The sequence below is a fragment of the Procambarus clarkii genome, chromosome 15 (genome assembly GCF_040958095.1).
Source record: "Procambarus clarkii isolate CNS0578487 chromosome 15, FALCON_Pclarkii_2.0, whole genome shotgun sequence".
NCBI classification, from domain to species: domain Eukaryota; kingdom Metazoa; phylum Arthropoda; class Malacostraca; order Decapoda; family Cambaridae; genus Procambarus; species Procambarus clarkii.
Window position 1 is genome coordinate 20,216,427 of NC_091164.1, and position 10,992 is coordinate 20,227,418.

The window sequence follows — 10,992 nt, forward strand, 5'->3', positions numbered from 1 at the left end:
GTAGAAGATACGACGCTCGAGTGTGTCCTTACCCAAGGATCTCCACAACTCCCCAGGGGGACGAATTGTTCACCTTCGTCCTTTTGAGAAAACAGGTGTTGACTATACAGGAGCTTTAATTTTAACAGGCATTCCAGATAAAATTCTGGTGAATTACATTTGCCTCTTCACGTGTGCAACCACACTTAGAAGTAACTTCTGACATGAGTGCAGAAGCATGTATCCAAGCTTTTCGTAGATTTGCTGTACACAGATCCTGCTTCAGATTGATGATTTCAGATAATGGGTCGAATTTTGTGACCGGAGAAGCCTATCTACGAGGGATAAGGAATCATCCAGAGGTACAGTCAGTATTAAAAAAAGAGACATTGCCACTGGAAATTTATACCTCCAAGAGCCCCTTGGGAAGGTGGTTTTTATGAACGGATGGTGGGAACTGTCAAGAAATGCCTAAGAAAGGCTTAACATCGGCAGAAAAATAATCTCATTGAATTACAAACCCTTGTCACAGAAATTGAGGCATGAGTCAACAACCAACCATTGACCTACTTTTCAGATGACTTCTCCCAGAGAGAACCCCTGAGTCCCACGCACTTAATTCATGGTGGTCTTCTGAGCCCTTTAATATCTCTAGCAGACGAAGATCCAGCTGACCTTTCACATGTTGACAGGAGTGACTTGGAGAAAAGCTATAAACATCTTTGAAGGATAATAGAGAAGTGGAATGAAGTATGGACTTGTGAATACCTCACCGCTCTGAGAAAATAGCATTATGGAGCTTCGAGCTCCTATAATAAAGTTCAACTGAAACCAGGAGACCTAGTGTTAGTCGACAGTGATAGAACCAGGTCAGAATTCCTATAGGCAAGATCATAGCTGTCCACCCAGAACGTCAAGGTATCCTATGAATAGTAAAGGTTTTGTGTAGTGGCACTACTACCTTGAAAACATTGGAGAAGTTGGTACCTGTAGAATTAGCTGAAAGTTCAACAGAGTCAACTTCACCATCAGTTTCAGAAAACAAAAATACTGTTCAACAGAGCACACCACCATCTAGAGTTGATGCTTATCAGTGTAAATTGAAACTTCATCAATATTTTAATTCTGAGCAATTACAGTTAATTTATCATTCGATTTTGAGTCGATCGTGATGATACAGTTGGGTTGATGTCCAGTAACTCAACAATTAAAAGTCAACATGACCCTGGGCAGTGACTCCGTTGTGGATTCGAAGTCGTCTTGATCTTGAATGATATTATAAGATTAAATTTATGATTATTTTTCATATGTAGATTGTGAAACACAGCCTACTCATAAATACCATCTATTCTTGAATATTTATGAGTTTATAGAATTGTTCTGTGACTGAGTAATTTAACACTTATACATCATAAAGACACAAGTCATAGATTCAATGTAGATTTAGAAAGTTCTTGTTTTACATGATGTAACACTTTAATGTTATTACATTTAGTTATGTTCCCATGAAGACTTAGAGTCTTACCTGCTATCGCAGAGTCGGGACATCCGTTACATGTGTACTACCTTACTAACCTCATAATAAAATTTCAGGGTAGGGATAGGTACGTTAGTACTCAACAGTGAACTGTGACCCGAATCACTCCCCCCAAAGTTATGTTGGAAATAGCTAACAGTTTATTCTCCTTTAACTACTAATATTAGTATTTACTAACATCACTAATGCATAGAATTAATGTAATTCATGTTTTCTATAGTAAAGCAATATTTGCCAGATCCTTCCTAGTCCTCATGACACCGGGAGACAACATCAAGCTGAAATATGAATTCTTCCATGTTTTGTTGGAATGGTATTGAGTCCAGTTAATTACCTTTTCTTTCTAAGTATTACTCTTTATGAAAGAATTGATTTATTTTGCATACTTTTGTGTACTGAACTCGATCATTTAATCAAATTGATTATCTCAGTAAATATTACTGCGACATAAATTAATTTTATGTCGATCCTTCCGGTTTAAATTCTGCAAAGTTAATTAAACCTATTGCCTTGCGAGAATAGGTATTATGATTTAATATATTTATCTGTGACATTAATACTTGTCACGACTCCTTACTTCCCTAATTAATTATCAGTAAATAAAATACGTTAAGCTCGAGATCACTTTGGAGCGTTCTGCGTATGTGTATCTGAAGAAGAAGGAGAGCGTCATTTTTTAGCCTAGATTCTCACAGGTGCAACCCGGACGCCATTACTGACAGAACAACGTGGTCAACCAGTACAATATCGCTGCTAATTATTCGTGTCTGGGAGTTTATAGTTCTCCTGTAACTACCTTCTGCATCAGCGAACGTCAGGGAACATCAACTGCTCCTACATTCAGCAGACACAGTCCCAGCGAGTGTAATGAGTATAACAGCTCCTACGTTAGTTATTTTGTATGCATACATTATTAACGTGTAGGTTACTCGCCGTCACATGGTCAGCCGACCACAAAACTCACCTTAGTTTCCCTCATATTCATGTCCCCACCTTTACTAATGAATAGTGGAATAAAATGTTAGTCTAGGCATTGTCTACAAGTTTACTGGGATTCCAGCGTGGATCGTGAGGACAAGCTGAGATAATCTTCCCTTCCATGCGGTTCCATTGACCTGTGTTCACAACAATAACCCTGGCAACGAGATTACATCTACGAGTATTTGTGCTGTGAAATAAACGTTGTGAAGTCTTCTTTACAGCTAAGCCTCATACTAATTTTTCGTTGATACTTTAGCCAGTTTCTTAATTGATTTATTTCTATGATTCATTACTTATACATGTGTTATTCATTCTTTATGCCTGCATATAATATTGAATTGTGTAATTAGACTAATTCAACTTAATCATTTATTCAATTCAGTGTAGAACCAGCACTGAAATTATACTAGGGGTATATTTATCTTTAGTACCGAACCCCCCAGATTTATATGTGTTAAGTCTACTCTTTAATTATTTATGAAACAGTTCATTTAATGCTCTAAATATCTCATTGATTTAATCTAGGTCCATAGGACACGGGATCTGTGGGTCTTTACACAGTAATTTATTTTCCTTCTTTTATACAAAGGAGGGGGTCCTTCGAGTTATCTTAATATTCTATTTATATGATTATTATTAATACTGACAGTTAAACTTTTCCCAAATAAGTGAACATTTACCAGAAGACTATCAATAGTGAAACAAGTTGTTTTTTCATAACAGAATAAACTCATCTCATCCTTTAAGTTTTCATGTGCTTAGTTATATCTCCAGAGTTATAGTACTGTAACTTAATGTGTGTAAACCGTGCAGGTTTACTACTCATTCAGAATCTTTAGGTTGCTATATGTGTTTAGTTATACCTCCAAAGGGTTATAGCATTTAAGCCTAATATATATAGTCTACATTTACCCTCTTCTTTGGTAGATTAGGGAACATTAGTTAGGGTCAGCTGGATGCAAGTTGAATCTGTGCTCACTAAAGCATACCACTGACTACATTTATAGAAACTGATACCGTATACTCTGTTCTCTACTTTATGTAGAATTTAGCTATGTTAGGAACTTAGTTATTATTAAATAAATAAATTAAATATAAATAAATCAATTTTTATTCATGAAAAGTACATGCTTAGTTGATTTACAAACATAATGTTGGATATATAGATAGAGCTAGTACATACAATACCTAAAGCCACTAATACGCTTAGTGTTTCGGACAACATTTCGTTTCGTTTTTGCATAGCTTACAATATATGTCCAGCTAGGACTACACCTTAGGCTAAATTTAATCTTGCATAAACACATAGAATTCCTCGTTTGATGTTGAGGTGATTTATGAGTTTGTAGTGATCAGTAACTCATCTAGTTACATGTCTCTGCGACCCTAGACATTGATCTCACTGTAGATTCAGTATCTCCTTGATCTCAAAGAGGCATATAGGATAATATATTATTCATTACATAGATGTACCCGTGTTACGAGCCAGACTCCATCGTCGGAGCATGGAGCAGCGACGTCAACACCATCTGTGAGTCTGCACCCTAAACCCCCACAAAATGGACGATGCCATCTGGTGGTGGCAGTATGATATCTGCCAGAGACTCTAGATTCCTGCCTTGGTCAGCCCGAAGAGTCGCTGTAGCTGACGTCTGGTGAGATGGCGCCTAGAAATCAGCGCCATCTATTGTGGGAGGAGTTGTATGTTTATTTCAGAGTCCGTAAGTGGTATTTCCTAGTGTCCCAAGTACTGGCCAGTTTACTAATGACGTGTCTGTATCCACATAGGCGACGTAGGACCATGGTGGTACGAAGACAGGCAGTCTACCCAGGGCAGCCTATTATCTCTCTACTCCATTCTGCTTTACGTGAGCAGTGAGCCGCCGCCGAAGAGGAACTGAGTAGTATCTGCTGTCTGCCTGTGAAGTGGCAGTGACAGAATTCGGCGTATCCCAGGACTGGCTAGAGGAAGAGACGACCTACAGTACGGTGCTACGGAGGAGTGTAACTATCTAGTTGCAAGAAGCTCCTGCTAGGGGTTCGCTACCCTTGTATTTGTTCGTGTAGAGGCCCAGCAGCGTGAGACTTATGTTTTCTGCCAGCACCAGGCTGGAGAGTGATTGTGGGCGTTCACAAGGAGCACCTAGTGAGACTGTAGACAGGCTGGCCCATGGCTAGGGTAGACTCCTTGGTGTTTCCCAGTACTGGTTGAGGACGGTACTGTGTGTTGAGGAAACACGGAAGTTGACAAGGCTGCATTGCATGAGCATCGAGAAGCGCTTAATGTCCTACGAGAGCGACACATGTGTATCTGTAGAAATACTTCGTTTATGATTCTATTTAACGTGATGGGAAAGTTATAATATGTGAATATATTGATAATTGATGAAGTGTCGTATTCCTTTCAACTACCCCCTTGTGTTTTATTTGCATTACCAAGCCCACTCCTTGAAAGCCACTATCGACGTGGGGTTGGATACTAGTACTTTGGTTCCTCCAGCAAAGAACCCGGTTGCGACCCTTAGTGGCCGTAACAACCCGTGATAACAGAGTATACTTGTCACACAGATCCGGGTCATTCGTTATGTAAATACTAACCTACTAACCCCCATGAATATAACTTCAGGGAATGGGTACGTTAGTACTTAACAATGAACTACGACCCGTAATTTCCCGCCCGGAGTTATGTTGGAAATTTCCAACAGTTATTCTCATCCCTAATACAATAGGACGGATTTCCTGTATTAGGCGTCATAATCGTCTAATAGTCATTTACTAATCCCTAGTACAATGGGATGTATTTCCTGTACTAGGTGTCATAATTAACTAACAATACTAATTCGTAGTTTAGTATCACAGAATTCATTGCATTAGGATGTGGAGTGGCGTCTAATTTTCCTTAGAATCGTGGAAATGTTGTCAGTCAGCTAGCCACCGGTCACATGTCATTAACATATCGAGAAGAATCTAGCCTTATTTTGCCTTTTATTAAGGATAATCATTTATTAATATTCATCTCTAGTAAGTCTATAATGTTTATTGGAATTAATTTATACAGCCACGATTTGCTGTTTACAGTGAACAGAATGATAAATTGTATCTCCACTCCAGATCTTTTCTCGTTCATTTAATATCGTCTAAATTAATTGACTATCACAAGAAAATAATTGTCGCCACATAATACCTCTATGATGACGTAAAGATTCGTCATAACACATTTCCTTCCGTACAATTTATACTCGGAACCCCTACTGGGATTTATGCGCATGCGCCACCATCGAGCAGGAAGGAGAGAGACACGCGACAACCGCCATTGCAAAGGTGCTCTGAAGTTTGCTTATCAACATCGGTGTTAATTTGGAGCATCTGGCCATCTACAGACTCCAGACTGATCCTGCAACTTCAATTTTACGAACACTACGTTCGGCAGGGAAGAAATATATCCTTTAATGGTTTTAGAGGCCTTTAAAATTTAATTAGGTTATCTCCTTGTTCGTTATGTTTGGCGACATAATTCTTCGGAAGTGTACTGCTGACCCCTAAATCCATTTAGAATTTACTATTAAATAAATGATTCTAAGGGTTTAGAGTTGAGTTTACATAATATTTGTATTTCAGCTGGAGTACCAGCGTATGCGAGACCGTAGCATCTACCACGATCACGTGTTTCCTCCAGTAGCCTGTGCAACAAGTTTACATCTACGAGTATACGAATTGTGAGATGCAAGCTGTGATACCTACTTAACAGCTAAGCAGTCTTTCACGTTGTAGTAGATTGATGTTGCATTTTAATAACCAATATATTTCATTAATATTTTCTTGTACTTTGAAATTTATGTGAATATTCATTGATTAGTAGTATGCCATTATTACATAATCTCGTGTAGACTTTTTTTTTTTTTTTTTTTTTTTTTTCTCAAAGGATATTCCTGCGTGGGCCCTAAGCCTCTGGCTGGCCCACTAAATGTTGCTTGTTTCTGTTTTACTTGGGCGGAGTATGAGTATTTATGACTCGTATGGTCACTTCAGTAAGATTTTTGTCATATGTGTTTAATAACTTCTTATGCTTCATGTAGATTACCTTCCCAATGTGTCATGGGAAGAGGTTCTAGAATGTATTGAATTTTACTGTTCTAATTATAGCTTCAGAATAGAATAATAGAATTTCTTACATTTAATCATAGAGATCCATAAGCCACTGGTTCTCCCATTTAACATCGTATTCTGGTCTTTCGAGCATTCTTAAAATTATTTTTTTGCATTTATAGAATTATTCATTCTATTAGCACATTAACTAGAACCAGACTTCCCCACACGAACCACGTGTTGCATCAAGTGTGCCGTCGTGATCGTCCCCACACTTTTCCAACTAATTCAGTCGAACAGCTAAGCTGACATTATTTTTCTAGTGGTGTAGTATTAGAAATAAACTAACATTTAGTCACATGAATTTTCTATTGAAAATTGTCATTTACTTATCATTTATGAGTGATATCCATTATTTACTAACTTCACTTCATATTGATTTTATGTGTATGAACTATAATATTCATTTACATTTACATTTCTCTCTAACAGAAGAGCCAGTGATAGATTATTGGTGCTAGACGTATCCCTATCTTAGCGCTCGTACCCCCCCCATTTATGAAAGTTAATTTGACTCTTATTTCCGTGATTAAATACAGTCCCATTAAGATCCATAAGACACTAGTTCTTGGAATTAATATTAAACCACTTGCTCATTATTCGTTTTCCACTTTTTCTCAAAATGGTGGCCTTTCATAGCTATTGAAGTTTTTTCCTGTTATTTAATTCAAACATTGCAGTCATATTTTACCACACTCCTCGCCCTCCGCCTCCTCAACCTCCTCTTTAACTTCCACCTCGACCTTTTCTCCTCCTACACCATACCGCCACACACGACACCCACACCATTCCACTACAACTATCAAAACACCACCACCAACCACAACAACTGTCTGAAACCACCACCACCACCACCACCAACCATCACAACTATCAAAAACCATCACCACCAGTAACGACCACAACTGTCAAAAAACCACCACCACCACCACCAATCACCACAACTATCAACATTCACCGCCACTAATAACGACCACAAATATCAACCTCCACAACACAATACAACCACCACCACACAATACAACCACCACACACTACCACCAGCACCACACAATACAATCACCACCACAACCACACAGTACCACTACCTTCACACACTACCATTACCAACACAACTACCACCACCACACACAACTACCACTCACTAAAACTACCACCACCACCACTCGCTACAACTACCACCACCTCCACCACACACACACTACCACCACTCGCTACAACTACCACCACCAAGACACAATACAGCCACCACTACACATTTCTCCCACCACCACACACTACCACCACCTCCACACACTACCACCACCTCCACACACTACCACCACCTCCACACACTACCACCACCTCCACACACTACCACCACCTCCACACACTACCACCACCTCCACACACTACCACCACCTCCACACACAACCACCACCTCCACACACAACCACCACACGCAACTACCACCACCACACACTACCATCACCACCGCATATTACCATCATCTCCACACACTACCACTACACCACCACACACTACCACCACCACCACACCATATTACCACATCACCCCACCACACTCACTATAACACCCCCACACTACCACACTTCCACCACCACACCATACTACCACACCACTATTACCACACAATTACCACACCACACTACCATGCCACACTACCATACCACTGCACCACACCACCATTATCACATCAACACTCTTTCACATAACCCAACCACACTACCCGACCAAACTACCATACAGCCCAACCACATTACCAATTGCAAAAAAAATTTGCAACACGACCACACAACCTCACCTCATTACTATACCACACCACTATTACCACCCCACCCCACCAGGCTTCCATCACACCACCACCACCACTACTACCCTAGGTGGGGAGTTCCACCATTCCACCCAATCCCACCCTCCCTCCCTCCCAACCCAGAGTACCCCCTTCCCTCCCACCCCCTGGTCTTCCTCCTGCCCCAAGCCGGCCCAGACACGAACTAAGTCCTCTATCCTCCACCCCAGTTCTAAGCCATCCTCCCCCTGCCCCTCTTTCCCCCCCAACCCCCACCTCCCTCAGAACCCCTGGTAACTACCTAACAGGAGGATGAGCCTCCCCAAGCAGCAATGCCCAAGGAACAGCTTCCTGCACTAGTGGGGAGGGTGGGTGAAAATGGACATAGGAAAGTGAGCTTCAAGGTAATGTACTCAAACATCGATGGGATTACCAACAAAGCAAGTGAACTGGCAGAAAGGGTGCAGGAAGAAAACCCAGATGTAATAGGACTCACAGAAACAAAATTGTCAGAAGTCATAACAAATGCTGTGTTTCCAAAGGACTTTTATATAGTAAGGAAAGAGAGACGGGAGAGGAGGAGGAGTGGCTCCGCTGATAAGGAAGGACTGGAGCTTTGAAGAGATGGAAATTCCGGGCTGTGACGAATTCAGAGATTACATAACAGGAAGTATGACAATGGGTGGACTTAAGATAATAGTGGCAGTCATTTACAACCCTCCATTAAATGACAAAAGACCCAGACAAGAGTTCGACAGAAACAACATGGCTACCATTAACATAATAGAGAAAGCAGCTTCAGTTGCTTGCAGGAATGGATCCAGACTCTTAATCATGGGAGATTTCAACCATGAAAAGATACTGGGAGAATGGGGACCCACATGGAGGTGAAGACACGTGGAGATCTAAACTTTTGGAAGTGAGTACAAGGAACTTTCTGAGCCAACATGTGAAGGGGCCCACAAGAATGAGAGGAAACGACGAACCAGCTAGACTCGACCTGATTTTCACCTCAAATGACTCAGAAAAAAGGAAAGTCAAATATGAAGCCCCCATAGGAATGAGTGATCACAGCGTATTGATATTTCAGTATCTGGTAGAAGTAGGGATAACCTATCTAAGGATGGGATTGGAAGGAAAAAGACTAAATTATCGAAGAGGAAAATATGACAAGATTAGGAACTTCCTAAGGGGGAAAACCAGGGGAAACAGAACTCAGAGAAAAGACTACAGGATATGATGGATTATGGCACTTATAAGTGTAAGGAGGCTGCAGACAGGATTATCCCAGTCCAAAAAGTGAAAAATGAAAAACAACAGAAGAATCTGTGGTTCAACCAGGAATGTGCGGCAGCAAAGCAATTGAATAAAAGAACATGGTGAAACTACAGGAACAACAGAACACCAGAGAGCAGGGAGAGATACCAGAGGGCCAGAAATGAGTACATCAGAGTGAGGAGAGAAGCAGAGAGGCAGTACGAAAATGACATCGCGAGTAAAGCTAAGACCCAACCAAAACTGCTCCACAGCCACATCAGGAGGAAAACAGCAATGAAGGAAGAAGTGATGAAACTGAGAAAAGGGGACAACAGATACAGACAACGACAAAGAGGTGTGTGAAGAACTCAACAAGAGATTCCAGGAGGTCTTCACAATAGAACAGGGAGAGGGCCCTGCACTAAATGAAGAGGCAAACCGAACAACCTTGGAAGAAATTTACCTCACCATTGATGAGGTCAAAAGGAATCTGTTGGAGTTGAATGTGTCAAAAGCTGTTGGGCCTGACAGAATCTCACCGTGGATTCTAAAACAAGGTGCAGAAGCATTAAGTGTGCCACTCTCTATGGTGTATAACAGGTCACTGGAAACGGGGGATCTTCTGGAAAGCTGGAAGACAGCTAATGTAGTCCCAATTTACAAAGAGGGTGACAGGCAAAAGGCACTGAACTACAGGCCAGTTTCCGTAACTTGTATACCATGCAAGGGGATGGAGAAGATTGTGAGGAAAAGGCTCGTAGAGCATCTGGAGGGAAACAGCTTTGTAACACAGCACCAGCATGGGTTCAGAGATGGTAAATCGTACCTCACAGGCCTAATAGAATTCTGTGACCAAGCAACACAAATTAGGCAGGAAAGAGAAGGGTGGGCAGACTGCCTTTTCCAGAACTGCCAGAAAGCCTTTGACACAGTATCTCTCAAAAAGCTGTAACAAAAGTTGGAGCAGCAGGCAGGAGTCAAAGGTAAGGTGCTCCAGTGGATAAGGGAGTATCTAAGCAATAGGAAACAGCGAGTAACGGTGAAGGGGGAGACATCAGAGTGGAGAGATGTCACCAGTGGGGTTCCACAGGGCTCTATTCTCGGTCCCATCCTGTTTCTAGTATATGTAAACGACCTTCTAGAGGGTATAGATTCATTCCTCTCAATGTTTGCTGATGACGCAAAAATTATGAGAAGAATCAAAACAGATGAAGATGGACAGAGACTACAGGACGACCTGAACAAACTGGAGGAATGGTCTAGAAAATGGCTGCTAAAGTTTAGTTCAGGAAAGTGTAAA